Source organism: Rhineura floridana, chromosome 4 (genome assembly GCF_030035675.1).
Source record: "Rhineura floridana isolate rRhiFlo1 chromosome 4, rRhiFlo1.hap2, whole genome shotgun sequence".
Classification (NCBI taxonomy): Eukaryota; Metazoa; Chordata; class Lepidosauria; order Squamata; family Rhineuridae; genus Rhineura; species Rhineura floridana.
In genome coordinates this window covers 37,267,700-37,295,109 of record NC_084483.1, presented here as the reverse complement: position 1 = coordinate 37,295,109, position 27,410 = coordinate 37,267,700, and positions in this window count along the sequence as shown.

Here is a 27,410-nt window from a genome sequence, read left to right as displayed (position 1 = left end):
TAATACCATTCCTTGGCACAGCTTACATTTCCATATTCAACACCTCACATTCTGTGGTGTAGAAGATATTGCAGTAAACACAAGCTGCCCTTGTTACTGTTCTTGAAAATTGCGTCCTGCCTCCTGCTCTCACACAAGCTGTTAGGCCACAACTGGCCATGGAAGGCGTGGGGGGAGAAATGCACTTAAAAAAAAATCAAGTTGCCCTTTAACATTTAAATTACTGCTGAAATGTTCATAGTGAATGTTCAGTCCGGCTGGTGATGTTGTTTCAGAAGCATGAACACAGCTGGTGCCAAAGGGGGGGGGAGATGAAAAAGAAGCTATTTGTGAGGTTCAAGCCCTAAGCCACACATTCAGCAAGAATGTTCTTAAAAGGATTTAATCCCAGGAAACAGTGCAAGCAAATGGTTGCAATTAGTTCACTATCTATTCTTTTAAAAAGTTTTAGTGGTGCTTGAAAATCTCCTCCTTGTGTACCCTTTTTGGGTGGCCTGTTCTTGCTCCATGGCAATTGTTTGGCCTGATATGCCAAGAGGAGGCATGGCACCATCAAAGCGGGATGTAAAACAGAACCATTTACCCAGAAGCAAGGCTGTTGAAATGGCCTGGAACGAGATGGCAGAGCAACAGAATGATTTGTGCTTACCCAGAGCCAAATGAATGCAAACTGCTGATGCACCTTTTAAGTTTGTCCACATGGTGGGGTGAAACTGTTTATGTGGGAGGGGTGCAAGTAGTCAATAAGATGGCTATGCTCTCCCTCCCCTGTTGGAGACAGTGTGCCTCTGAATGCCAGTTGCTGGAAACCACAGGAGGGAAGAATGTTCTTGCACTCAGGTCCTGCTTGTGGGCTTCCCATAAGCATCCGGTTGGCCACTGTGAGAACAGGATGCTGGACTAGATGGGCCACTGGCCTGCTCCAGCAGGGTTCTACTGTTCTCAACAAGCACCAAGGGTGAATCTGGACAAATGCACATTTAAAAAATGGGCTGGCCTGGAAATTTATTTTTATTTTGTTTCTTTAGAGAAAAGCTGCTCGAGAAGGTGATAATTTGAAGAGAAGAAAATCCTCTTCAGACATTACTTGTGGGAAGTGGGGGAAACATGGGGAATGGGAACAACAGGGCTGCATGTTTAGCCACATCTGCAGAAGCACATGGCTGCTGCCACACTCCCATCACATCTGAAGCAGGAGACCTGCTCTACATGCGGAAGCTCCCTACAGAATTTAGACGTCTGATCACCAGGGTTCTACATGGTGCAAGGAGCCTCCAAGCATAGAGCAGGTGGGACACTGCTGCTTACCTGACCTCTGGTTGGCTGCACCACTGCTGCTGACCAGGAGGTAGAAGGGCAAGGCAGTGTCAAGGTCAGCATGGTGCAAATACACCAGCAGGAGCACTGGATTGGCTCTGCCAGTGCATTTGCACCTTGCCAACCGCACCTTGTCCCTTGCCTTACCCCTCATCTTCTACCCCCTGGTATGCAGCAGCAATGCGACCAAGTGGAGGTCAGATGAGCAGTGGCACCTCATCATGCCATTTGCTATTAGTAACGTCTGAAGAGGATTGAAGTCACAGGAGCATGTGATCCTTTTAACACTTGCTGCTTTTCTGCTGCGACGTCCCTCAAACGTCCTTACTGTGTTTTAGACATGCTTGCAAGAGTGAATACGATATTGGAGTCTATGGGGGGAATGCATCTTGTTTGTGTATACGTGGGAGAGGAGGGTTGGGGGAGAAAGAGGGAAAATCTCCAGGTGCTTGAAATAAGATTGGATGCATTTCAGAAGAAATCCTTTCTCGGGGGCACATTTTAGCAGCAATTCTCATCTTATGCATGGAACACTATCGTGCGCAGGAGTTGCTCTGGGGAAAGAAGTGGAAAGAGGAAAGAAGCACTCCCAAAATTGCTTATCCACCACAAAATGCCCCCTCCAAAACCGACTTTTCTCTGTTCTCACAGTGGCCAACCAGGGGCCTGTGGCAAGTCCACAAGCAGGGTCTGAGTGGAATACACTCTTCCCTCTTGTGGTTCCCAGCAACTGGTATTCAGACACATACTACCTCCAACAGTGGAGGGAGAACACAGCCGTCATGGCTAGTAGCCTTTGATAACCGTATCCTTCATGGATTTGTCTAATCCTCTCTTAAAGCCATCCAAGTTGGTGGTTATCACTATATCTCATGGGAGCAAATCCCAGTGGTAGCTTTTTCCACACTCATTTTTAAAAAATGTTTTATTTAACACTTAATATGTGGGTCAAACTGTTCAGGACCATACTTCAGAATCAGATGCATTTCTTGAAGTTTGGTTTTGAATTAGCTGAAGATCCTTTGGGAATACATCTGTCCACAGGCTTGTTCACTTATGACAATGACATTGGGTGAGTGACAAAAATTCTTTACCAGTGTTCCTTGATACTGGTTCATTTTGATATGGAGCTAAAGGACATATCTACAGTGCACTTTATGTATCAGTTTTATGCCAGTTTATATGCCATGGATTCTCTCAAGGAACTCTGGGAATTGTAGTTTGGCAAGATTGCTGAGAATTCTGTTAGATCCCCAGCCTCCTTCATAGAACTACCATTCTGAGGGTTCCCTGGAGAGAGGGACTGACTGTTAAACCATACAAAGACATGTTGGAGCATAGAGTTAAATGGGACCAAAAGGCCTTGTAGCTTAACCTGCTGATGTGATTGAGGGTCATCAATATATCAGGCCCTTTCAGTTCCATCTATACAGTGATGCCTCTGAAGTTTGAAAATGACAGGCTCAAAACATAAGTTCCCCCCCAGCTCATAATACTTGATTGTCTTGCAAGTCAAGCTCCTTTGCCCTGACATTCTTGCTCTGTTAATAAATCAAGAAATATTATGAGCATGTGTGCCAGTTTTGTGAATGTGTACTCAGCATTCATCAGGCTAGGCATTCAAAGCTGTTAGCCGCTGTTAGTGCATGCTCAGAAGCTGATTATTTTAAGCTCTTGCTCTGAAATAAAAATGTCCATAATAGGGGAAGGGCCATAGCACAGCGGTAAAACACATACTTGGCATGCGAAAGGTCCCAGGTTCAATCCGTGGCATCTTTAGGCAGGACTGAGGAAAGACTTATGTCTGAAACCTTAGACAGCCACTGCCGGTCAGCTAGATGGACCAGTGGTCTCACTCAGTGTAAGGCCTATATTCCTATGCTGAAACTGACTTGGTTTTGTTCTCAATGGGGAAATATTGAAAATAGGAACATATTTAGCGAATGATGCCTTGGGTCCTGGGTAGTCCGTTAACTTGGGAATGTTGCACTCTTCTGTAACCGGCTGGGGTGGTGGAGGAAATATGTTCCCTCTTGTTCTAACTTTCTCTAATGTTCCTGTGTTTTGTTGCTGCTTGATTTCCTTGCGTGAAGGACAGATGGACAGTGGGCTGTGTTGAAAGCCTCCTGGACCACTTGAGGATTTTGGTCTAGGGAACATGCTGCAATTCCCCACTGCAATTCCTAAGTGGAACTGTGAGAATGAGCATGTACAATATATTAGGAGCCATTTTGCAATTTTCAGGGTTTTTTTCCCTTCTTTCTCCCCCAGCCTGGAACAATAAAGTTTGTCATTCCATTCCATTTCATTCCATTTTTAATTTGTATATTACCTTTCTACATTTCTGTATTCATGGTGGTTTACAACCCATAGAAATGACAAAGTGTACCACAAAAAATCACATTGCTATCCTTTAACAAGTCAAAATGTAACAAATTAGTTATATTGTGCATAAATATCAAGAAAATATCAGCAACTGTCTTCATCAATCATAACAAATTAAGTAATTACAAATAATCACCGGCAAGAATACAATACACACATTGCCAGAGACTAAAACCAGCAGCAGCAACCATCAAACAAGAAGAATAAACAACCGAGCAGCCCGGTTGCATCTCTCCGTCCTTATGCAACTCAATTATGATGCCAGCTGAGGAGAATTTACACATCAGGCATCACTAAAGCTGAGGGGAGTTCACACATCACTAAACTGCTGCAGGTAAGAAAGTAGAGATGTGCAGTGGATTTGGATGAATCCTGAATCCCAAAATGAAGGGGGATGCTACAGACAGATTTTATGTGCAGTGGATTTGGATGAATCCTGAATCCCAAAATGAAGGGGGATGCTACAGACAGATTTGAGGCTTGTCCAAGCCAAACCAGGATGTCTCCAAAGTGCTGTGAACGAAAACAGAAACCTCTAAAGAGAATTTGAGATTCAAATGTTTAAAAGCTATACAGACAATATGTCAGAATGATTATGATGATGATGCAGTATATACAGATTATTATTATTTTATATATATATATATACACATACATACATATTGCTTACTGCCAATATAGGCTTGAGTTTTTCAAAGTATAAAAAAGTTACACAAATGTTCAAATATAAATATCCATAACTGAAATGCACAATAAAACAGAGCTATTCAAATAATACAGTAATTCTTAAGTATAAGAGACTCAGATCGAGAGATCAAGGGTGTGTCCGTGTAAAAAGATGCTGCATCTTCAAAAGCCAGCAGAATGCCAATACAAATGGGTCTCTTGTGTCTCAGCAGGGAGTGCCTTCCATACGACTGGTGCTACCAGTGAAAAAGCCTGCCTCCATGTTTCTACAAGCCAATAATCTTCAGGCCATGGAAAGGCTAAGCAGGTTCCATTTGTTGATCTTAATGGCCTTACCGAACAGTGGAGGGAAAGTGGGTCTTTTTCACTGCTGTCATCGCCGTATGATAGACTTGGGGTGTTATTCAACTAAATAGTAAATCCTTGCCTTGTGCACATATGAAGCAGGTGTATGTGGGGTGTGCGTGTGTGACTACTCATTTCACAGAAAGGTATGTGCAGAGGAAGCGAGTGGAACCATTCCTTCCTCCACCTTACCTTGCGGTGCATCATATATTTTAAACTGTAGTTCTCCAGCCTGGCTGTAATATGGGGAGTGAACTGACAGAATTACTTTAATCTATGGCAGAGGTGGGAACCTGGGGAACCTCTCACCCATGGGCCTATTTAGGCCTGGCACAGCTCCCACTTTGGCCCATGAGGCCATTTTCCTCAAACCATGCCCGTCCACTCCACATCTGACATTACATGTGAAACAGGCAAAAACATGGCTTCAAAGGACCAATCAGGAGCTTGAAGTGAGCTCTCAAAGGGTTCAAATCCCCACATAGTCATGAAACTCACTGGGTGACCTTGGGCCAGTCACTGCCTCTCAGCCTCATGAAAACATTGTTCATAGGGTTGCCATAAGTCGGAATCGACTTGAAGGCAGTACTGTCAGCGAACCTTGCTTTGGCTCTTTGCAGGTGTGGTTTGAATCAAACCATGCCCCCAATGGACTTTAATGGGGCTTGCTGTAATCAATGGTCTGCTGACTGGCCATCTATTATAGTTGGCCCATGGTGGGTAGGGGAGGAAAGGATCTAGCCTGCTGGCTGGATCCAGCTTCCCATCCTTGATCTACAGAGTGCAGTGAAGTAAGGGAGGGAAGGGGGCAGGTTTCACTTCTCTCTTCCATGCACTACTTTTTTCTGTAATGAGCATCCCCCCCCACTGTTATCTGAACAGGACACTCCACATGTCTAGTTTGGCCCTTGAATACAAGGCATCTAATTTTTTAAAAAACCTAGTCTGGTAAATGAAAAGACTGTGCCTTCTGAGTCAGACCTATGGCCCAAGTTGGCAGGCAGCACTGAGTTCCTAAGAGGTGTTCTCCACTGAATGTGATGCAGCACAATGCAACATCACCTATGAGGCCGACTTAAATGGAAATGTCCCCACAGAGTTCTCTCCCCAAACATAACAGCACAAGGTTGGCCTGAACTCTGTATCCATAACAAGCTTTTATCATTAGATTTCCACTGAAGATTGCTGTAGGTTCAACTATGTCTATGTCACTCATACGTCATGTTATGGGGGGAGGGGAATAGGGTTTCATGTTCTGGTGTCTCCAGTGCTTCAGCTCACTGTATATTCTTTTTTTCTTTTGGTATAAGTTGAAGAGAACAGTAGTTTCCTTTCTTAGTTCTAAAGCAGGAATGGGGAACCTGGGGTGTTCCAGACGTTGCTGGACTACAGCTCCCATCATCCCAGACCATTGGCCATGCTGATTGGGGCTCATCAAGTTGGAGTCCAACAATAACTGGAAGACCATAGGAAGACTATCCCTGTTCTAAAGCAACCTTTTATTTCAGGTGGTGGGGAAGTGAATCTGGCCAATGTACTGGATCTTTCCTTCACCACCACTGCAGGCACACTTTGACAGGGCTGCCCAGCTGTCAATCACCTGATGTCACTGAAGACCAGCTGTCAGCACCAACCAGCTGTAGTGTTATCTAATCTGGTTGTTCTGACTTTTTGTGTCACAACTTTTCATGTAGCTTAGACAGGGAGCTAGATTAGCATAGGTGCCCCTGATGGTGAGCACTTGGACGTATCTTTTGGGTGAAGGGCTCTTAACCAACCTAACTCCTGTGGGGATTGGCTCATGGGGATCTGCTTGTTGAGATCTCTTGGTCCCTGGAAACATTACACTTCTGAAAGCTGACCAGCAAGGGTGGGATGGAGTGAACAGTCACTGCCTATACTCACTTTTACTGTCAACTGACAATGAAAGGCTAGCATTAGTCAAATCACAGGTGCTGAGTTTGAAACCTGGATGGTGTTGCCCAAATGAGGACAGAGAGAGAGTATAGCCCTTCTCACCTCCAATCAGTGATGCCTGCAGGCAGAAAGTTTAAGGTTACAGTTGCATTGTTGCAGATTTATTATTGTTGTTGTTTTATTCATCTTCCATATATTGTATGTATCTCAAGCTGTACAAAAATAATAAAAAGAAAAACAATTAAAAACAACAAAATATGAATTCTTAAAAAAATACAGAATAGACACTCATGGCAGAGACTTATTCATCCAGCTAGGAAGTCTTGTTGAAGCAAAAATATCTTCAATTGATGAGATAGTTTAATAAAGTTGTGAATGTTTCATTGTCCTCCTTGTTCTGCGCCTTCATGCTGGGTGTGTGGATACACTCTACTTTCAAAACTTTTAAAGCAGGCAGTCCAAATAAGTAGGATGTATTGTTTCTGGAAGTGTAAGCTCATCTACACTTTGGGACAAAGGCAATTCAAGTAGAGCCACTGAGATAACAGTATACTCATGACACTGGATTTTCAATTTTTAGCTAGGAAAGTGTGGAGAAGAGGGAGGGCATTTTTCATCAGCGAACATTCTGAAATGGAATTAGTTCAATTGTGCCACCGAGGCATCATCCTAGAGACTTTCCAGACAAAAAGATCTGTGAAACAATTTGCAATTTTCCCATGTACAGTCCAATGATACTCCCGAGATTTCGCGTTCCTCCAAGTTAGTTTCTAAACCTCATTATCTTCCAGTTTAGCACAGTTTTCTGGCCAACTGTCAGATGGCTGTGGATGCTGCTGCTAATGAACCTTAAAATGTCCAGGGATTAAATCTCATCCAAGGTTGCAATCCTAAGCACGTTTACTTGGAAGTATGTTTCACTGAAGTCAATGGGACTTCACTGTGTCGGATGGAGGTGCCAGGATCATGGATATGATGCTGTTATCAATAAATGCTGGATAATAGGCAACATCGTGTTTACTGTTAGTGTTTCAGTTCTGACTGTACTATGATTTCCCATGGCACCTGATGCTGATAATCCATAGCACTGGGTATCTTTTGTTTCATTAGATCCACCATTTATCCACAGCTCAGCCCTGGGGTAGTGATAAACATGTTTGCAATGCAGGGAGTCAGTCCTAGAATATATGAAGTATTAATAAAAAAAGGTTGTGCCTCTTACCATGACCATTTCATGCTTTCCGTGCAACAGTATATATGCAACAGTAAACCAGGATATCAGAAGACATGGCAGCAAGTTAAAAGGATTTGGCATCCAAGCATGCAAAAAAGGAGGGGTCATAAGCACTTTCCACATCAGCAAAAACTGTCCTTTCACTCCTAGAGATTCACCAAAAGAAGATGAAAATATTCACCCAAACAGTGAGTTCAGTTGGCAATCAAATTGGCTGGGATCATCCATGTGACCAATACAGAAAGCACTGTCCTGACCAAAAAAGAAAAGGGGCTTTGTTTGCTCCCAATGGCATTATCATGTAGCCAGAACTGATTGTCTGCATAGCACCATGATGTCATCAGGTTCACTAAGAGATCCCTAACTGGCTGGAGTCACTGTAGGAAGGGGAAAAGATACTCTACTCCAGCCTTTCCCAACCAGTATGCCTCCAGATGTTGTTGGACCACAACTCCCATCTTTCCTGACCATTGGCAATGCTGGCTGAGGCTGATGGGAGTTGTGGTCCAACAACATCTGGAGGCACACTGGTTGGGAAAGACTGCTCTAGTCTAAAGAGTCAAAAATGGTGCTGAAAGGAAGAAGAGAGCAGAGCTAAACAGGCTTGGAAAATGATGACCATGAAGGTTTTGTTTAAAAATATTCTGTCCCTATACCAAAGCTATGTTTTCAACATGAAAAGCAAAATGGGTGGCACTTGGTGCAACTCAGTGAATAGCACCCATCTGCTCTTTATCTGTAAGGCTAGATAATTTAGAGCAGTAACAATCAACATTTTTTACAAATGTGTCTCAAGACCAATGTTTATGAGTATGGCCACAACTAGCTTTTGTGACACAGGGCAGGCTTGACTCTCATTTGGTCTGCTGGGTGAGGTAGTAAGCAGCAATGCAAATCTCACAGCCTCACAGGTCCCAGTCTGCAATATGGGAGTCTAGGCTCTCCCAAGACATTTTGCTGCCTCAGGTGAAGGACAAGATAGCATTCCACCACCACCACTAATTCCATTTACAGTGCTTGACTAGACTAGCAACTGAATCTTACTTAAACACTGGCATTGTCCTCCACCAAAACTGAGGGCAATAAGCCTGTTTTAGGTACACACAGCTGCATCCTTCAACATCTTGCTACCTCCCCCCAGTACATCCCATCTGAGGCAGCTGCCTTCCTCTTCCTAATGGCAGGGCCAACTGTAGTGATACCGATAGTAAAATGTACTTACCACATAGGACTTTTAGGGAGGATTACAGTTAGATAACTGTAGTAGTAGTAGTAGTTATTGAAACACACTGGCAGGATATTTGAATTCGAATAAAGGCCTTTGGCTTTTGGCAATGCATTACAAATGAGTATTGCATAAAGTTCTAAAGAGTGGCATTGTTGGCTGAAAAAATTGTTATTGTGTCTCCCATCTATTTTGGAGAAGGAAGAGAAATGCTCAATTTTGAGAGTAGGCAAATATATTAAAGTTTTTCTACCCTTGTTTGTACAGACAAGTTTTGTCTGTTTACAACATGATAACAGGGACAAGAGAAGAGGGACCAGTTGTGGGAAATAAAAGTGGGAGGTGTTGCGGGGGATTATGAAATGCACTTGAACCTCCAGAGGCAGTATATTTCTGTCACTAGCCTGGCACCCAAAGTTGTTGGCATGAGAACCACTGTCTCATTTCCTCTCTCAAGGAAAGGAAGACAAAGTAATGTACTGGTAAGATTTGTACTACCCAAATGCGATTTTTAAAAAGAATTGTTTCACCAATTGTTGTATCTGTCCTGTGCAGGCTACTTTCTTTATGTGTTTTTCAAACCGGCAACATGAAGCGTATTCAACTGATTAAGGTCTGTGCGAATCCAGGATCAAGCTGGCTGACAACAACGGTTTGTATTCGTTTGTCTGAAGCCATGGGATTACAAACAAAACGGGTAATAACAAAAATAAAACAGAGCATCTTTTTGTGATTAGCTGGGACGCATTCGAAAGGGCTCTGCACATTTCTAACAGGTGCTGCTGAGTGCAAGCTATTGCTATAGAAGTGAGAAAATGTTGAAGCATACCAGAGCACTGAGGGAAGTACTGTATTTATTTACAAAATGTTTGTCTCATTTTGTTCCCCAAAATGGCAGCTTATTATAGACAACAATTACAACACCGAATACTAAGTGCATCAGAGGGGCCCTGCCAGATCAGACTAAGACCCATCTTATCCAGAATCCAGTCTCCCATAGTGGCCAACCAGATGCCTCTGAGAAGAACAAGAGGGCAATATTTCTTTCGCGCCGTTGATGCCCAGAGAATGGCATTCAGATGCATGCTGCCTCTCTATAGCTATCAGGACTAGTACGTTCATAGCTATATAGTTCATGCATTTGTCTAATCCTCTTTTAAGGCTGTGCAAGTTGGTGGCCATCCCCACATCTTGCAGAAGGGGGTTCCATAGTTTAGCTATGTGCTGTGTTTATATATTATTCATGCTTTGAAATTTTGTAAGTTGCTAGGAGACCCTCATGTGTGGAGTGACTAAAAAAATGAAATAATTATAATTAGGGGTTGTATTCAGCTAAGCCCTACTCAGAGCAGACCCACTAAAATTCATGAACCTAAGTTAGTAATGTCTGTTAACTTCAAAGGCTCTGCTCTTACCCTTTACATACCTGATCACTGCGCTCTTCAGGTGAGGGCCTCCTGTAGATACCATCTTATCAGGAGGTCCATCCTGTACAACAGAGGAAGTGAACTGTTAGTGTTGTGGCACTGACACTTGGAATTCCCTCCCCTTAAATATTAGACAGGTGACATCTCTGTTATCTTTTCAGTGCCTATTGAAGACCTTCCTCTTCCAACAAGCCTTTTAAGTAAATACCTTACCCCGGTCTGAGTCTGTGTTGGAATTGCTTTTTAAGATGTTTTCAAAGCAGTTTCTTTTTTTAAAAAAACATGTTTTGTTTTAATATGTTTTAAAGTCTTTTGTTTTTAAGATGTTTTAGAGTGCTTTTTGCATTTTTGTTTTCCACCCTGGGCTGCTTCTGGGAGGAAGGGCAGGATATAAATCTAATAAATAGCACTGGACTAGCATTGAATACCACCTAATAGTTCTAAATATGTATTCACTAATAGGCAAAAATCCTTGTGGTTTAAGAACATACCTATACCCAAGAGATATTTCTATCAAACTTTAAAAAGCAGGGAAATTGCGCAGCTGTAGTGAATGCACCAGGGTGCAGGAGACCTGACCTTCTCTCTGAGATATTGGACTGCCCTACAAATTTGTCAAAATGCAAACACCATTTGGGTTGGTCTTTCATAGTCCAATCCACTTGCTGTATTGAATTCAGTGCGATTTACTCCCGTGCAATCGTGCTTAGGATAGGTAAAAGTGACCAGAGGGGGAGGGAGGAAGGGCTGGATTGGGCAAGGGAGGAAAAAGAAGGAAGAGGGGAGGGGAGGAGGAAGGGAGGGGAGAGAGGAAGGAAGGGGAAAACAGGTCTGATCATTTGTATGCTTATTGAGTTCAATGGGATTTACTCCTATGCAATCATGGTTAGGATAGGAAAAACTGACCATGGGGGGAAGGGGAGGGGGAGGGGGAAGAGGAAAGAGCGTATTGGAGGAGGACAAAGGAAGGGGGAGGGGAGGGCAGGTTTGAACTTTTGCATGCTTATAGAGTTCAATGGCATTTACTTCCGTGCAATCATGCTTAAGATAGGTAAAACTGACCATAGGGATGAGGAAGGGGAGCGGGAGGAGGGGGAAGGGGAAGGAGGGGATTGGAAGGGGATGGGGATGGGTAGGGAGGGGCAAAGGAAGGAGGAGGGAAGGAGCAAGAGGGGGGATAGGAGGAAGGAGAAGCGAGGGTGGGTTTGATCATTTACATACTTTTTGAGTTCAATGGGATTTATTTCTGTGCAATCATGTTTGAAAATGGAAATAGACTGCCTTCAAGTCGATCCTGACTTATGGCAACCCTATGAATAGGGTTTTCATGGTAAGCGGTATTCAGAGGCTTCCTCTGAGGCTGAGAAGCAGTGCTGGCCCAAGGTCACCCAGTGAACTTCATGGCTGTGTGGGGATTCAAATCCTGGTCTCCCAGGTCCTAGTCCAACATTGACCTGGGGGAGGGGCAGGGAGGGGAGGGGAGGAGATTGGGTGGGTGGGCACTGGGCAGAGAGGGAAACCCTTTCCTTTCCAAAAGGAAAACATTGTGAACAGTATCATTGCTTTTCAGCCTTTCCCCCACCTTTTTATTCTACATCAGGCACATGTAGCCTCCCACCCAAATTTAAACCAAAGCTGTCCCTGGCCACATCCACACCAGGCCTTTATTTCACTTTGGACAGACACGGCTTCTTTCAAAGAATCCTGGGAAGTGTAGTTAGTGAAGGGTGCTGAGAGTTGCTAGGAGACACCCTGTTCCCCTCACAGACCTTCAATCAGAGTGGCTGACTGTTAAACCAGTCTGGCCACTGAAGCTCTCTCAGTGGAACAGGAGTCTCCTCTCAACACCCTTCACAAATTATACTTCCCAGGATTCTCTGAGGGAAGCCACAACTGTCTCAAGTGAAATCAAAGTCTGGTGTGGGTGTGGCCCCAATTAGGCAAACCCAGGAGCTGGGAGTCTGGCTTTTAGAACTCTGACAGTTGGTTCTTACTAAGCATGCCCTGCGTTATCATAGGGTTTCAGCCAAAATTTCTTAAATTAATTAAAAATCAGCCAGGCATTTTTAAACATTTTAAATGGCAGAAGATGAAGGTCAGAGTATGGGGCAAGGTCAGTATTAGGAGTACAGGTACTCTGTGAACATGGCTGATTTTTAATGGATTTCAACAGATTATGAGAACTCTCAGAGAAAAAAGTCCAAAAGGGTTCTGGGGTTTCTCTCTCTCTTTTTACCCTTTGAACTGTCTATTCTCTCTGACTGTTTTATGTATCACCATGAAAATTGAGAGGATTATTAAGCAACCGTTTCTGAGTTCAGGACTATAAGTTTTGTAAGGTTTTGTTCTGAAATGAGCTTATGGGAAGCATCAGAGTGGCATGGGGGGTATTTTCAATTTAACATTGCAGAATGTGAAAAATCCCCGCTGGCTATAGTATACAGCCACTCTTGTGGTTGTATAATTAAAATCATTCTAAAACTCGAATAATATTCTTACATGTATGGTTAATGGTATGGAGGGATCCTTCTTCTGTTGTCATCCTAATAAAATATGATTTACCATGAGCCCCAAGGATGTAATGTGGTTCAGTTCAGCAAAGGCACAGCAAATGGCATTTAGGGACTATAAACAGTTGACTTTGCACTGTCAAAAAGAATACATATATTTAGCATACTTTATGTCTTTATCCAACTGGATCTCAGTCCTGACCACAATGGAATCCTTCTCTTTGTGGATGCTGAAGTAGGATCTAAGCCTGTGATGACTGGCCTGTGGCCCTCCAGATGTTGATGAACTGCAGCTCCCATCCTCCCTGAACACTGGCCATAATGACTGGGGCTGATGGGACTTGCAGTCCAACAGCATCTGGAGAGCTACCGGTTCACTATTCCAGATCTAAGCCATTGTTTTTTCAATATTCACACATAATGCATCTATCCCAATCCATTTTCTACAGCTAAATCAAAGCAGCCATGCCTTTTTTTCTGTGTTTTCTTCCCCCCTCCCCCCGTTTGCAAAAACCACACCCTTTTCTTCACTCAAACAAGCTTTCTGTTAGGGTAGAAACACACTCACTGTTCTGCCAGTTTCAATGTGTCTCTACCTCTCCTGAAAACAGGGGTACACAACACTCGTCAAACCCCACTCTTTTTTTACTGTAAAACTTGGTGGAAGCAGCTCAAGTTTTTTTAAAAAAAAATTCAGCTTCAAAGTGATTTTGCAACTGCTTGGCAAATCAACCCATTTCCCCTCCAGGTGTAGCCAGTGGAAATGGTTTGCTGTAGGCTACTAGTGTGCTCACAGCCTTAATCCCTGGCACCGACATCTTGAATAAGTTTTTTTTTTTAAAAAAGTTTTTTAAAGGTTTACTTGAAAATAATTTTTATCGTGATTTCACTGTAGTGAAGAGATATTTCCCTGATCATTGAGATTTAGTAAGATAAAAAGCAAGTGGCAGGCAATATTACTTTAATAAACACACACACACACATTTTAGGGATACTGCAAATCTTGATCTCAGAGTTCTGTGAAACATGTGAATTATACTACTCCCCAGGTCTTATCTAAGATGACTGTAAATTAACTTTAATTGTAGGCCTAGTTGACCATCTTCATCCTAACTGAGAAAGAGAAACAGGATTCCAGATATGGGCCTTCTTAATGCATTGGGCTCTTATACACAAAAAGATTCTGTGTTCCATCCAAATTAACATTCCTGTTAGTGCAAGGACTTCCACCTGAACAACTGTGCTTCCTCTCCCAGTGCACCACCATATCCACCTAAATATGTTCTGGGTTTCCTCTCAGCCCCCCCTGAGCAGATTGGAGGGGGGCAAGGGGAACACGGGGAGAGAAAAGGGAGATGAAGTCCCATTGCATGGGTGGAATTCCTTATACTGGGTATGTATGGACTTTGTTGGATGCAATGCTTTGCATGGGGTCAAAATACCCTGCATCCATCACCTAAAATTGTGTGGGTGGTGATCTGCACTGGAGCAATGATGTACACATCACCTGTGTCAGAATTGACAATGGCAATTGTCATCTGTTTATTTACTGAAAATGCTTGCACCTTTTCCACAAAAGGAGCCCAAGGTAGCTTAGCGACCCAAGACAGGTGTCAATAGGACTAGATCTAATTCCCTTTTTATCCTTCTCTTCCACCCACTTTCAGAGGAATCTATCAAATCTGGCTGCCAATCTTTGGTCAAGTAATGTTAAAAATTAGCACATTCACCATGCTATACTAGATAGAATGACATGGCTCCCAAGTTTTGTGCAAATCTGACGAAATAGAAACCAAAGCTTAATGTCCTGATTTGCAGAGACATCACATAAGAGTGTCAGGTCACATAAAAGAACTGTTGTGGTGGCACAGTAGTGGGAGTTCAGTGGCATTGTCAGGTGAAACTTACAATGGTTGCACTAGCGCCTCTTTTATATATTGCTACACCAACCACAGAAATATTGCTAAATGTGTCATAGCAGCAGCAGCACACCAGTAGACACATGATTGAAACCCAGGTGAAAAGGGGCCCTGTAGAGGCTGAAGACAATAGATATATGCATTTGGGGGCAAAGTGCATAGCAACAGCCAATCCCCACCCCAATCACTGGTGGAGAGGATGTGAGGGCCAGGGCAGGGAAAGGGAAAGTCAGTGGCCTTCTCCCTCGTTCCTTTTCCATGCAGAGAGTGTGTTAACGTACATAATCGGTTATGATCAAAGGTTAGGTTGACAAAAAATTTAGAATGAACACCAGGAATTAAATGACTGGCATTTATTTTGTTTCATAGGAAAAAGGATGTTAAGGATACAGTGAACAAGGAGATACCAAAAGGCCCCCTCTTTTGTTTTGTTTCTGACCTATAGGTTTTCCTTCCTGTTGGACAATTAAGGGAAACATTTTAACTGGTTACTATATAAAGGCCTAACCAAGCGATTGGAAAGTAACTGTGGAAAGCAATTGGAAGGTTTTTTTAAACTGGGTTCTGGATTGATTTTTCTGCCCAGAAATCTTGAAAGGGCTTCATGCTGCACACATTGGGAAAATCAGAAATTAGGCCAGAGTTGCAGCCAAGGTGGACAGCCAGCCAGCTAACTGAAGTGTGCACAGCAGTGTTTCTGTTCCTCTAGGATTGTTTTCATCATTTTACTATCAAATACTCAAAAGAAAATAAGAAATAGCCACTTAGGGCAGTGGTTCCCAACATTTATGAGTATGGGACCCCCTTTGTAAGCTCAAAAAATGTGATGACCCCCCCCATGCTAATTGTAATTTTAGTCTCTGTTAATTGAAAAAATGGTGTGTGGCAAAATCATATCTCCAAATATCCCTTTCCATTAAAAGCTCCCTGCAGACAGGGAGATGTTGCTTTCTTTTCTTAATGCAAAGATCCAGTCAAATTGGTATTCCCCTCACCCCACACACAGTCTGAAGATGTACAATCCTGTCTCCCAACACCAGTGGGTTACAGTGTTGGATTAAGAACCAGGTTCATATCCCCATCCAGCCATGAAGCCCGCTCGGTGACTTTGGACCAAACACAGTCTCTGAGCCTGACCTATCTCACAGGGCTGGTGTAAGGATAAAATGGAAATGGGAGGGGGAACCATATGCACCACCTTGAGTAACCTGGAGGAAAGGTGGGATATAAATGCAATAATAATTAAATAAATAAATACTTTTCTGCTGCATTACCAGGATCCCAGCCTCAACCAACCTGCTGAGCTTTTTTTCTTTTAAAAAATAATAATCAAGAAGCAGCGATGAGTTAGTGATTGGGATGCTAGATTGTGCACTGCAGACAACAAGGTGCACAGATTGAGGATGGCGGTGGTGCTTTTAGGGCTTGGGATGATCATCAGAACTGATGACTTGGTTAGCGTGCACTTGGGGAATGAAAGCGGAGCAGAAGACAGATCAGCGCATGCACACACAAACACGCCTGCCCCTTCTGCAAGCATTTGCTGGTGTGCATGCATTCAGGCACATGGGAGAAGAGAAGGCCTTAACTGCTGCAGTGTCTTGGAGAGAGAGATTGGGGGTGGTGGAGTGTAGGTGGAAGAAAGGAAGGAAACTGGCACACACACACAGCCTCAGAAATGGAGGGTGAACAAGTCCTGTGCTTTCTCACTGCTTTTTGGCTCTATCTGGGCTGAAGGTGAGATCTAGGCAGCCTCACAAATAATAATTTTTTAAAGGAGGGGGCAACAAAGCAGGAGCCAAGAAAGGCAGGCCGGCCAGCTGCGAGGAAGGAAGGGGGAAAGCAGCCTTTCCTTGGAGCCTTGCTTCTTTTTGCTTCATGAAAAGCCCTTTCCTCTCGTGCTGAGCAAGAGTGTCGTTGGCAGTGGCAGTGCGAGGAGACGGGACTTGTTGATAGTATTCCCCTCTTGTTTCTGGTAGCTCCACCCTCAGCCTCCTTCGGCATCTGCCACATGTTTTATAGGCAGACACCTGCCCTTGGCATACCTGAAAGATGCTCTGCTGCTTCAGCAAAAGTCGTCCCCTCTTGTTTGGAGCAAGGGGAGGTGTCATCTGCAGCACCAGTAGGAAGCAGACAGCATTCAAGGAGAGAAGACTTTTAATAAATAAATAAATGAATAATTTATTGTTTGCACCCCCCATTATTTTTCACCCCCCTGGGGGTCACGGTCCCAAGTATGGGAAGCACTCACTTAGGGTATACATTTTTTCAGATAACTTCAGATAAGTTATCTCTTTATTTCACTCTTTAGCAATAAGCACCCAATCCTGCTGTACTCATCATAATAACTGCGGAATAAACAAATTCTTACTTTTTACCACAGGCAAACAAATATGCTCCTTTATTGCTGGCTGGGTAGAGAACAAAACTGAAACTGAAACTGAAAAGCAGAGCAAAGGAAAGGGCAAGGGATGGAATCTAACTCTAGCCCATAATACAAAGAATTAATATTTAACTCTTCAAGGGTCATATTACTATACAGGCTGGGTTCCCCCCCCGCAAATCAAAGTAATTATAGGGTAATTGTGATCATGAAAAATCCACCCTCAGTCAGGGAGAATCTTGAGCGACCAGACTTTTTTGGGCTCTTTTTTATTATTTATTTTTTATTTAATTTAATTTATATACCGCCCTAAGTCCAAGGGCTCTCTGGGCGGTGTACATAACAATAACACAATTAGAAAATATATAAATACAATAATACAATGGAATCAAACCAAACAGACGTTAAAACAAAAATCAAAACAGCAGCAAAATACATCAATAAATATTAATAGTACACATTAAAATGCCTGGGAATATAAAAAGATTTTCACCTGGCGCCGAAAATATAGCAGCATCGGCGCCAGGCACACCTCATCGAGGAGACCATTCCACAATTTGGGGGCCACAACCGAAAAGGCCCTATTTCTAGTCACCACCCTCCGAGCTTCTCGATGGGATGGTACTCGGAGGAGGGCCTTAGATGTTGAGTGCAGTGTAAGGGTAGTTTCATATTGGGAGAGGCGCTCCACCAGGTATTGCGGTCCCATGCTGTGTAAGGCTTTATAGGTCAAAACCAGCACTTTGAATTTAGCCCGGAAACAAATAGGAAGCCAGTGCAGATGGGCCAGAACAGGTGTTATATGAGCGGACCTTCTGGTCCGCGTCAACAATCTGGCCGCTGCATTCTGGACTAACTGTAGTTTCCGAACTGTCTTCAAGGGCAGCCCAACGTAGAGCGCATTGCAGTAGTCCAATCTAGAAGTTACCAGAGCATGAACGACTGAGGCGAGGTCGTCACTGTCCAGATAGGGACATAGCTGGGCTACCAATCAAAGATGGTAGAAAGCATTCCGTGCCACTGAGGCTACCTGAGCCTCAAGAGACAGAGAAGGGTCGAAAAGAACTCCCAAGCTACGAACCTGTTCTTTCAAGGGGAGTGTAACCCCATCCAGAACAGGGTGAACATCCACCATCTGGGCAGAGAAGGCACTCACTAACAGCGTCTCGGTCTTGTCTGGATTAAGCTTCAGTCTGTTAGCTCCCATCCAATACATTATCGCGGCCAGGCAACGGTTTAGTACGTTAACAGCCTCACCTGAGGAAGATGCAAAGGAGAAATAAAGTTCCGTGTCATCAGCGTACTGGTGACAACGCACTCCAAAACTCCTGATGACCGCACCCAGCGGCTTCATATAGATGTTAAAAAGCATGGGGGACAGTACCGATCCCTGTGGGACTCCACAATGGAGAGTCCAGGGTGTCAAGCAGTGTTCCCCAAGCACTATCTTCTGTTGACGACCCACCAAGTAGGAGCGGAGCCAGTGCCAAGCATTACCCCCAACTCCCAACTCCGTGAGCCTTCCCAGAAGGATACCATGGTCGATGGTATCAAAAGCAGCTGAGAGATCAAGGAGAATCAACAGGGTCACACTCCCCCTGTCTCTCTCCCGACAAAGGTCATCATACAGGGCGACCAAGGCTATTTCGGTACCAAACCCAGGCCTAAAACCGGATTGAAACGGATTGAGATAATCAGTGTCATCCAAGAGCCCCTGGAGCTGGCCGGCCACCACCCGTTCCAGAACCTTGCCCAGGAACGGAACATTCGCCACAGGTCTATAGTTGTTCAAGTTATCTGGGTCCAAGGAGGGTTTCTTCAGGAGCGGTCTCACTACCGCCACTTTTAGGCAGTCAAGGACCACTCCCTCTCAAAAAGAGGCATTAATTACCTCCTTGGCCCAGCCGGCGGTTCCGGTCCTGCCAGCTTTCACTAGCCAAGAGGGACAAGGATCCAGCACAGACGTGGTCGCCCGCACCAGTCCAAGGATCTTGTCAACATCCTCAAGCTGCACCAACTGAAACTCATCCAATAAATGAGGACAAGACCGTGATCTGGATGCTTCATTGAATCCAACTGCTATAATATTGGAGTCTAAGTTCCAACGAATGCAAGCGATCTTATCTTGGAAGTGTCCAGCGAACTCTTCACAGCAGGCTACAGATGAATCTATAGTATCCCGAGGGCCAAGATGTAAAAGCCCTCGTACAGTTTTAAAAAGCTCCGCTGGGCGGGAGAGTGATGCCTTAATACTGACAGCAAAATATATCTTTTTTGCTGCCCTCACCGCTGCTATATATCGCTTAGAGCAGGCACTTACCAAGGCATAATTGCATTCGTCGGGAGTCCGCCTCCATCTGCACTCAAGCCTCCTCCTCTCTTGCTTCATCGCTCTCAGCTCCGAGGTATACCATGGAGCTGTATGAGCTCTACATAGGAGGGGGTGCATGGGAGCGATCGTGTCAACCGCCCGGGTCATCTCCGTATTCCACAGTTCGACCAGGGCTTCAACAGGAGCGCCAGTCTTCTCAGTCTTCCAGATGAGGCTTTTGTTGTGCACTTGCAATGCCTGATTCACCAATTTTTTCAGATGGGCCCTGTTCTTAAAACAAGCTGTCATTCTTTAAATGGAGGCTGTCGTCTGTTATGTCACAAATTAAAAAGTAAATCCCCCCCCAATCCTAGTGGTGATGAATAATAGTTCTAGGGGGGCAGTGCACCCATTTGCCCCACTCTGGTTACAGGGCTGCCCAACATGGAGTAAGATACATCAATATAACATGTTTGCATAACAGTGTATAAAGCAATTACACAGCCCATTCCAGTGCATGTTTATTCAGAAAAGTTAAATAGGATGTACTTGCTTATCAACTCAATATTTTATTTTAATTCTTACATTTATATCCCATCTTTCTTCCATCATAGAACCCAAAGCAATGTGCATGTGGTTCCTAGGCGGTCACCCATCCAGGCCCTGAGCAGACTGAGATGAACTTAGCAAGTGGGTGGTCTTTTGTGTCTTCACCCTGAGTTTGTGCTTACTAATATGCATAGTATGGCAGTCTTAAGGGGCACCTCATGTTGTACATGCAGAAAGTCTCAAGTTCAATCCCTGGAATCTGTAGGGCTGAGCCAAATTGCCCTGCTCCACTTGTGGCTGGTAAAATTAAGGGGTCAGTTAAGGATTCAGGCAGATGATTTTGAAGGACAGGAAGCGACAACATGAAATGTTCAATATCAACTGCAACAAAACATTATACAGCAACTGCAATCTGGTTGACTGTATTTGAAGGAGAAAAACCAGGAATTTGAGCAGCAGGAGCAAAAGAATACAGGCTGCAGTGTGGACTTTAATACCCTCCTTGCATGAATCTCGTGGTCAGATGCAATATGCCTCACAACAGCAGCTGCTGGGAACCAAAAGTGGAGACAGTGTAATGAGGGGTGTGTAAAATGTGGTTTTTATTCTCAGATTAATCTCAATGGATCAGAGCACAAGAATGTATAATTTGAGTGACCTCTATTACAGGCCTTGAGTTGACTCCAAGTCACAAGATGGTTGGAACTGGTTTACTAATCCCAGGAAGACATGTATCAACAGGATTAATTAGTTATATGGAAAGCTCTAGACTCCAGGTATGCTCAGCAGTAATCCTCCTAGCTAGACAGTGGTCTGTGCCCAAGTTTGAGACAGTGAAACGCACATAAGGTAAGGGCTTGAGTTAATTAACACTTACTCAATTCCTTCAGAGACTGCAAGCAAAGGGTTAACTCCGGTGGTCAGAACAATCATATCTCAGGAAATTCCGTCTTATACCAAATCACTCACTAGTATTTCCCCTCCCAATTTACATTCAGTCCAATGAAGGTTCAAAGTATATTTAAACATAATAATATCTGGAAGTTGCTAGAATCTCTCAGGGCTCCAACGATTTCTTCACTCTGTACAACGCACTCTAGGACCATCGCGGCTACACGGGAGTTCCATTCTGGACGTAGACTCTTGCTGCAATCTTCAGAAAAGGTATATTCACCCAACTTATGGGTTTCTTTCTTTCTTTCTTTCTTTCTTTCTTTCTTTCTTTCTTTCTTTCTTTCTTTCTTTCTTTCTTTCTTTCTTTCTTTCTTTCTTTCTGTATGATTTAATGCCATCAGGGCCGGCTCCAGGAATGCTGGGGCCCTTGGGCATCAGCTTGCCCTGGGCCCCAGCATGTGTGCACGTTTGTGTTTGCGTTTGCGCGCGCAACCCCCCCACATACCTGTCTGCTGTCTTTTACCGTTGCCCTTAATGAAGATGGCGGCCGCGGTTTCCCTAAGGGGATGAAGCCTCCACCGCCATCTTTGTTGATGGCACGCATGCGTGCTACGCGCGCGCATCTCTTCCATCAACTAAGATGGCAGCAGGGGTTTCAGTACCTCAGGGAAACCGCGGCCGCCATCTTTGTTAAGGGCAACAGTAAAAGACAGCAGACAGGTAAGTGGGGAGATGTGGGGTGGTGGATCACAGAAGAGGAGCGGAGGGGCAGCTGAGGGGCCCCCTGTAGCTCCAGGGGCCATTGGGCCAGTGCCCAACCTGACCGCCCTTTAGAACCGGCCCTGAATGCCATTTTTAATGTATTTAGACTGAAGTTCTTATCTTATTTTATCCAGAGCATCAGGGCGCGAATGACTAGGTAAAAGTTAGGACACTGCTTGCCTTTATTGTAAATGGTGAACAGACAATATCTTTCTTATGTCCTCTTCTAATATACCAACCTTTATTTTATTTTGTGTGCTCAAGGGCAAGGTTACATACACATGAGGGTGACATGAGGGTTTAATTCCAGCAAAAGGTTCCTTGCAGAAATGGCGTTTGAATTTCTAGTGAGTAGACATGCCTGTGGAGATTCAAATGTACGCCTGTAGCAAGAGAGCACTGCTGTCCTCCGGTCCGGCTTATGGCCTTCCCACAGGCATCTGGCTGGCCACCATGAGAACAGGATGGTTGAACTAGATGGGCCTGATCCAGCAGGGCTCTTTTTATGGTCTTATAGGAAGGGACAAAGGAAGCTGCATAATACTGATGCAGACCATTCATCTATCTACCTACAGTGACTGGCAAGAGCTCTCCAAGGTTTCAGACAGGGAGCCTTTTCTAGCTCTACCTGGAGATGCCAGGGACTGAACCTGGAACATTCTGCATGCAAAGCATGTGCACTGAGCTTATGGCTCTTCACCAGCACTGCTTGGGTGCATCTCATTCTGTGGAACTAGCAGGACAGCAGCTCCTTTCCTACTAATGAACGGTGCTCACTACTCAAGTGACCATTTATTCCCATTCATCACAGCCCAGCTGTCTCTGGTTTTCTCAAGTCAAGCTCTGCATCTGAAAATATCGACAGGGTCAGCATGAGACTGGGCAATATCTAAGTCAGACAAAGAGGACACCCCTAAAAATTGATGGACTTAAATAACCTAAGTCCATTTAATTTAAAGGATCTACTTTATAAAATTGTCCGGGGACTTTTACACTCTGGTCCCCAGGACGCAATAACACCATCAATTGCCCGCTGTAATGAGTTTGCGCGACACTTTCGTGATAAGATCATGAACATCCGCCGGGACCTTGACTCCATTATTGTAGCAGTTGATCCTAATGAGGTATCCAGAGCACAGTCTTGTCCTGTTTTATTGGATGAGTTTCAGTTGGTACAGCTCGAGGATGTGGACAAGGTGCTTGGACAGGTGCGGGCGACCACTTCTGCTCTGGATCCTTGCCCCTCATGGCTAATAAAAGCTAGCAGGAATGGAACAGCCGGCTGGGCCAAGGAGGTGATTAATGCCTCTTTACGAGAGGGAGTGGTCCCACCCTGCCTGAAACAGGCAGTGGTGAGACCGCTCCTAAAAAAATCCTCCTTGGACCCTGATAATTTGGACATCTATAGGCCAGTAGCAAATGTCCCATTCCTGGGCAAGGTTCTAGAGCGTGTGGTCGCTCGCCAACTCCAGGCTCTCTTGGATGAAACTGATTATCTAGACCCATTTCAATCGGGCTTTCGGCCGGGGTTTGGTACAGAAACGGCCTTGGTCGCCCTGTATGATGACCTCTGTCGGGAGAAAGACAGAGGGAGTGTAACTCTGTTGGTTCTCCTTGATCTCTCAGCGGCGTTTGATACCATCGACCATGGTATCCTTCTGGAGCGACTTACGGATTTAGGAGTGGGAGGCACTGCTTGGCGGTGGCTCTGCTCCTATCTCGGGAATCGTCTCCAGAAAGTGATGCTGGGGGAACATTACTCGAGTCCCTGGGTACTCCAATATGGGGTCCCGCAGGGTTCAGTTCTGTCCCCCATGCTTTTTAATATCTATATGAAGCCGCTGGGTGAGGTCATCAGGAGTTTTGGAGTGCGTTTCCAGCAATATGCTGATGATACGCAGCTCTACTACTCCTTTTCATCTTCCTCAGGTGAGGCTGTTGATGTACTAGACCGCTGCCTGGCCGCGATAATGGGCTGGATGAGACCTAATAAACTGAAACTCAATCTTAACAAGACTGAGATGCTGTTGGTGGGAGGACCCTCTGCCCAGATGGTTGATGTTCGACCTGTCCTAGATGGGGTTACACTCCCCCTAAAGGAACAGGTACGTAGTTTGGGGGTCTTATTAGATCCGCTCCTGTCACTTGAGGCTCAGGTAGCCTCGGTGGCACGGAATGCATTCTACCAGCTCCGGCTGGTAGCCCAACTACGACCCTATTTGAGCAAGGAGCATCTTGCCTCAGTTATCCATGCTATGGTAACCTCTAGATTGGACTACTGTAATGCACTCTACGTGGGGCTACCTATGAAGACGGTTCGGAAACTTCAGCTAGTGCAAAATGCTGCGGCCAGAGTTCTCACTGGGACAAAGAAATTTGACCATATAACACCTGTCCTGGCGCAGCTGCACTGGCTACCGATATGTTTCCGGGCCAGATTCAAAGTGTTGGTTCTTACCTATAAAGCCCTAAACGGCATCGGACCGCAATACCTGATGGAGCGCCTCTCTCGCTATGTACCTACCCGTTCACTACGCTCGACGTCGAAGGCCCTTCTCCGGGTTCCAACCCATAAAGAGGCCCGGAGATCAACAACTAGATCTAGGGCCTTCTCGGTGGTGGCCCCCGAACTATGGAATGCCCTCCCAGACGAGATACGCCTGGCGCCTTCTCTGTTATCTTTTCGGCGCCAGGTAAAAACTTACCTTTTCGCCCAGGCTTTTTAAATTTTGTAAATTTTTAAATATTTTAATTTAACATTTTAAACTTAATATGATCTTAATTTAAATCTCAATAGCAATTTTATTAATGTTTTATAATTGTACTATATATATATATTTTTTTCCACACTTGCTCATATTTTAATTGTGATTTTATTTGTTGTACACCGCCCTGAGAGCTTTCTGCTATAGGGCGGTCTAGAAATGTAAATAAATAAATAAATAAATGGATGCCACCTACTCAGAGGAAAGAGAAAACATTGTTCCTACCTCCACCTATCACATTAGGATCAGAAGTGTAAGAAGCTCCTGCTTCTTAGATGGAATTATGGAGAGCAAGAATGACCTTTGTACAGCTGGCTCATTTTATTTTCTTTACTGCAGATACAAAACAGTGTCTGCTACTACAACCACAAAAACTGGGCACCCTGCAGAGAGGTGTCGTGATGGCTCCACATTTGGCTGCCCTCGACTATTCTTGTTGGTCTCCTGCTGCTGGTGGCTTGGCTGGCTTTTGATTTATCTGTTGGGCTGGCTGCTTCACTTTCCTGTTGCTGCAGCTGTGCTATCTGCAGGCTCTGGGCAAGCTGCCTGCCATGTTTTCTGATGGCTGGCTCTAATGCCTTAAGGATGACCCTTCATTTTGAAAATCTGAGAGATAGTCTGTATAGGGTAGCACCAAATGTTCATCTGTTTTGATTTTATAATAATAATAATAAAATTTTATTTGTTAGTCGCCTATCTGTCCGAACTAACGGACACTCTAGGCGACCTACAACAATATAAAATACAATATACAAATCAAAAAGCCACAATCATCAATTAATCTAAAACCATCCTTCAATTTTCAAGTCAAGACACAAAAGTTGTTGTTAAAAGGAAGAAATATTTTCCTAAAAACCTTTGCACCGTGTGAAGACTTAGACTTTCTTTTAATTCTACCATGGTTGATTTTTGTACCATTTCCCCCCCATTTAATGACTGGATCTTCTTCCTGAGGAGAGCCACATGGACAACTGCGCCAGTGACAAATTATGCAGTGAATGGGATGATGTCATCACACTATTAATGGGAATAGCCAATGAAAATTGGCAAACGTTTTTGAGCTCATTCACGGCAATCACTCACAAAAGTGCCACATGTGGGATCTTTTCTATATTGCTAAAAACGTTTGCACAATACACTTAACCCTTCAGTTAAAGCCTAAACTGCAGTTAACAAGTCATCAAGCAGAACGTCCATGAATTTGTTGTTGGAATACTTCCAACAGTGCAATCTTGTACACATCAACAGAGAAGTAAGTTCCATTGTTTTCAGTGAGGCTTACCCCCAGGTAAATGTATATAGGATGATTTCTGGCACTCTAGCGCACATCATATCAAATAAAAATTCTACTGTGGGAAGACCAGACACAACATTGTAACCATTTACACTAAATGGCAAAATTATATGTTACCCAAGCCACAACAGGAACAGAACAACAGCATAAGAATGGGTGATTTTAAGAATGTAAGATGAGCCCCACTGGGTCAGGCCAAAGGCTCAGAAGCAGGACTTTCCACTTGTGGTTCCCAGCAACTAGAATTCAGAGGCATACCTGGTACATTAAGTTAGTCAGGTTCATTAACTTCAATGGGTCTAGTCTGAATAGAACTTGCATTGGACACAACCCTTTTGTTGCTTTTGCTGGTTTTTCTCCATTAATCAGCCTACCAGATTAATTAGGTATCATGTTTGGTTGCAGTTGATACAAAGCAACATTTCATGTTGTCTTCTCCCTTACTTTGAAATCACCTGCCTATCTCCATCACTAACAGATCCTTGTAGATGTTTGGGAGGGAACAGATACATTTGCACTATTACTCATTCCCCACACAAGCAGGCGATCCTGGATACTTGATGTTCTCAAGCATGGCTGCTACCTCACAATCTTGTCTCTGCTCCCTTGTTCTAGCCATTTTTATCATATTTATTCAGAGGAGGGTGCAAATTCAGGATTTTCAAGAATGGGGGGATATTAAACTTGGAGGCTGCCGTTCCATGAAAAGGAAGCATCTATACACAGGAAACACTTGAATTAATTTCACGAAGGCACAGGAGAGAAGTGAAAGGAAAGGAAAGGAAAGGCAGACACCGCCAAAGGGCTTGTGAATATGGTGCCTTGTAAGGAACCAACTTGTTGATTGACATGCCAAAATAATACAAACTTTTGATCTTCTTGTTCAAGGAAGATGTCAGAGAGAGACTTTGCTTACATATAGCCACATTCGTTTTGTAAATTAATTAGAATGCCTAAGTTTTTTCATGAAAAAACTGCAGAAATCAAAAGAGTGAATGACTCACACCTCCGATTTCTTCACTTTCACCTCTAAGTTTAGAAAGAGGATTATATGTGTCTCACTTTCAGAGGCAGATGTAAAGGTGAGCGTAAGACTCTAAGGTGTGTGGTTTTTGTTTGCCGCCCTGGACTTCTACTGGGAGGAAGGGCAGGATATAAATTTAATTAGTCAATAATAATAATAATAATAGTAATAGTAATAGTAATAATAGTAACAACAACAACAACAACAACAACAATAAATGCTTCACATTAGGGATGGGATCTGTTGGTCAGTGCCAGTTCAAAAGTATTTCATTCTTTATCTGCTATCTGCTGCTTTTATTGACCTGTTTTTTCCCCTCTCCAAAAATATTGATATTAATATCAACACCAATATTTTGAAAAGAAATATCAGCCAATAAAAGGAAATATCAATAAAAGTATTGTTCTTAATATCAATATTTTAGAGGTGAATTTTGAAGAAGAAAAAACTGTTTTCAAACAT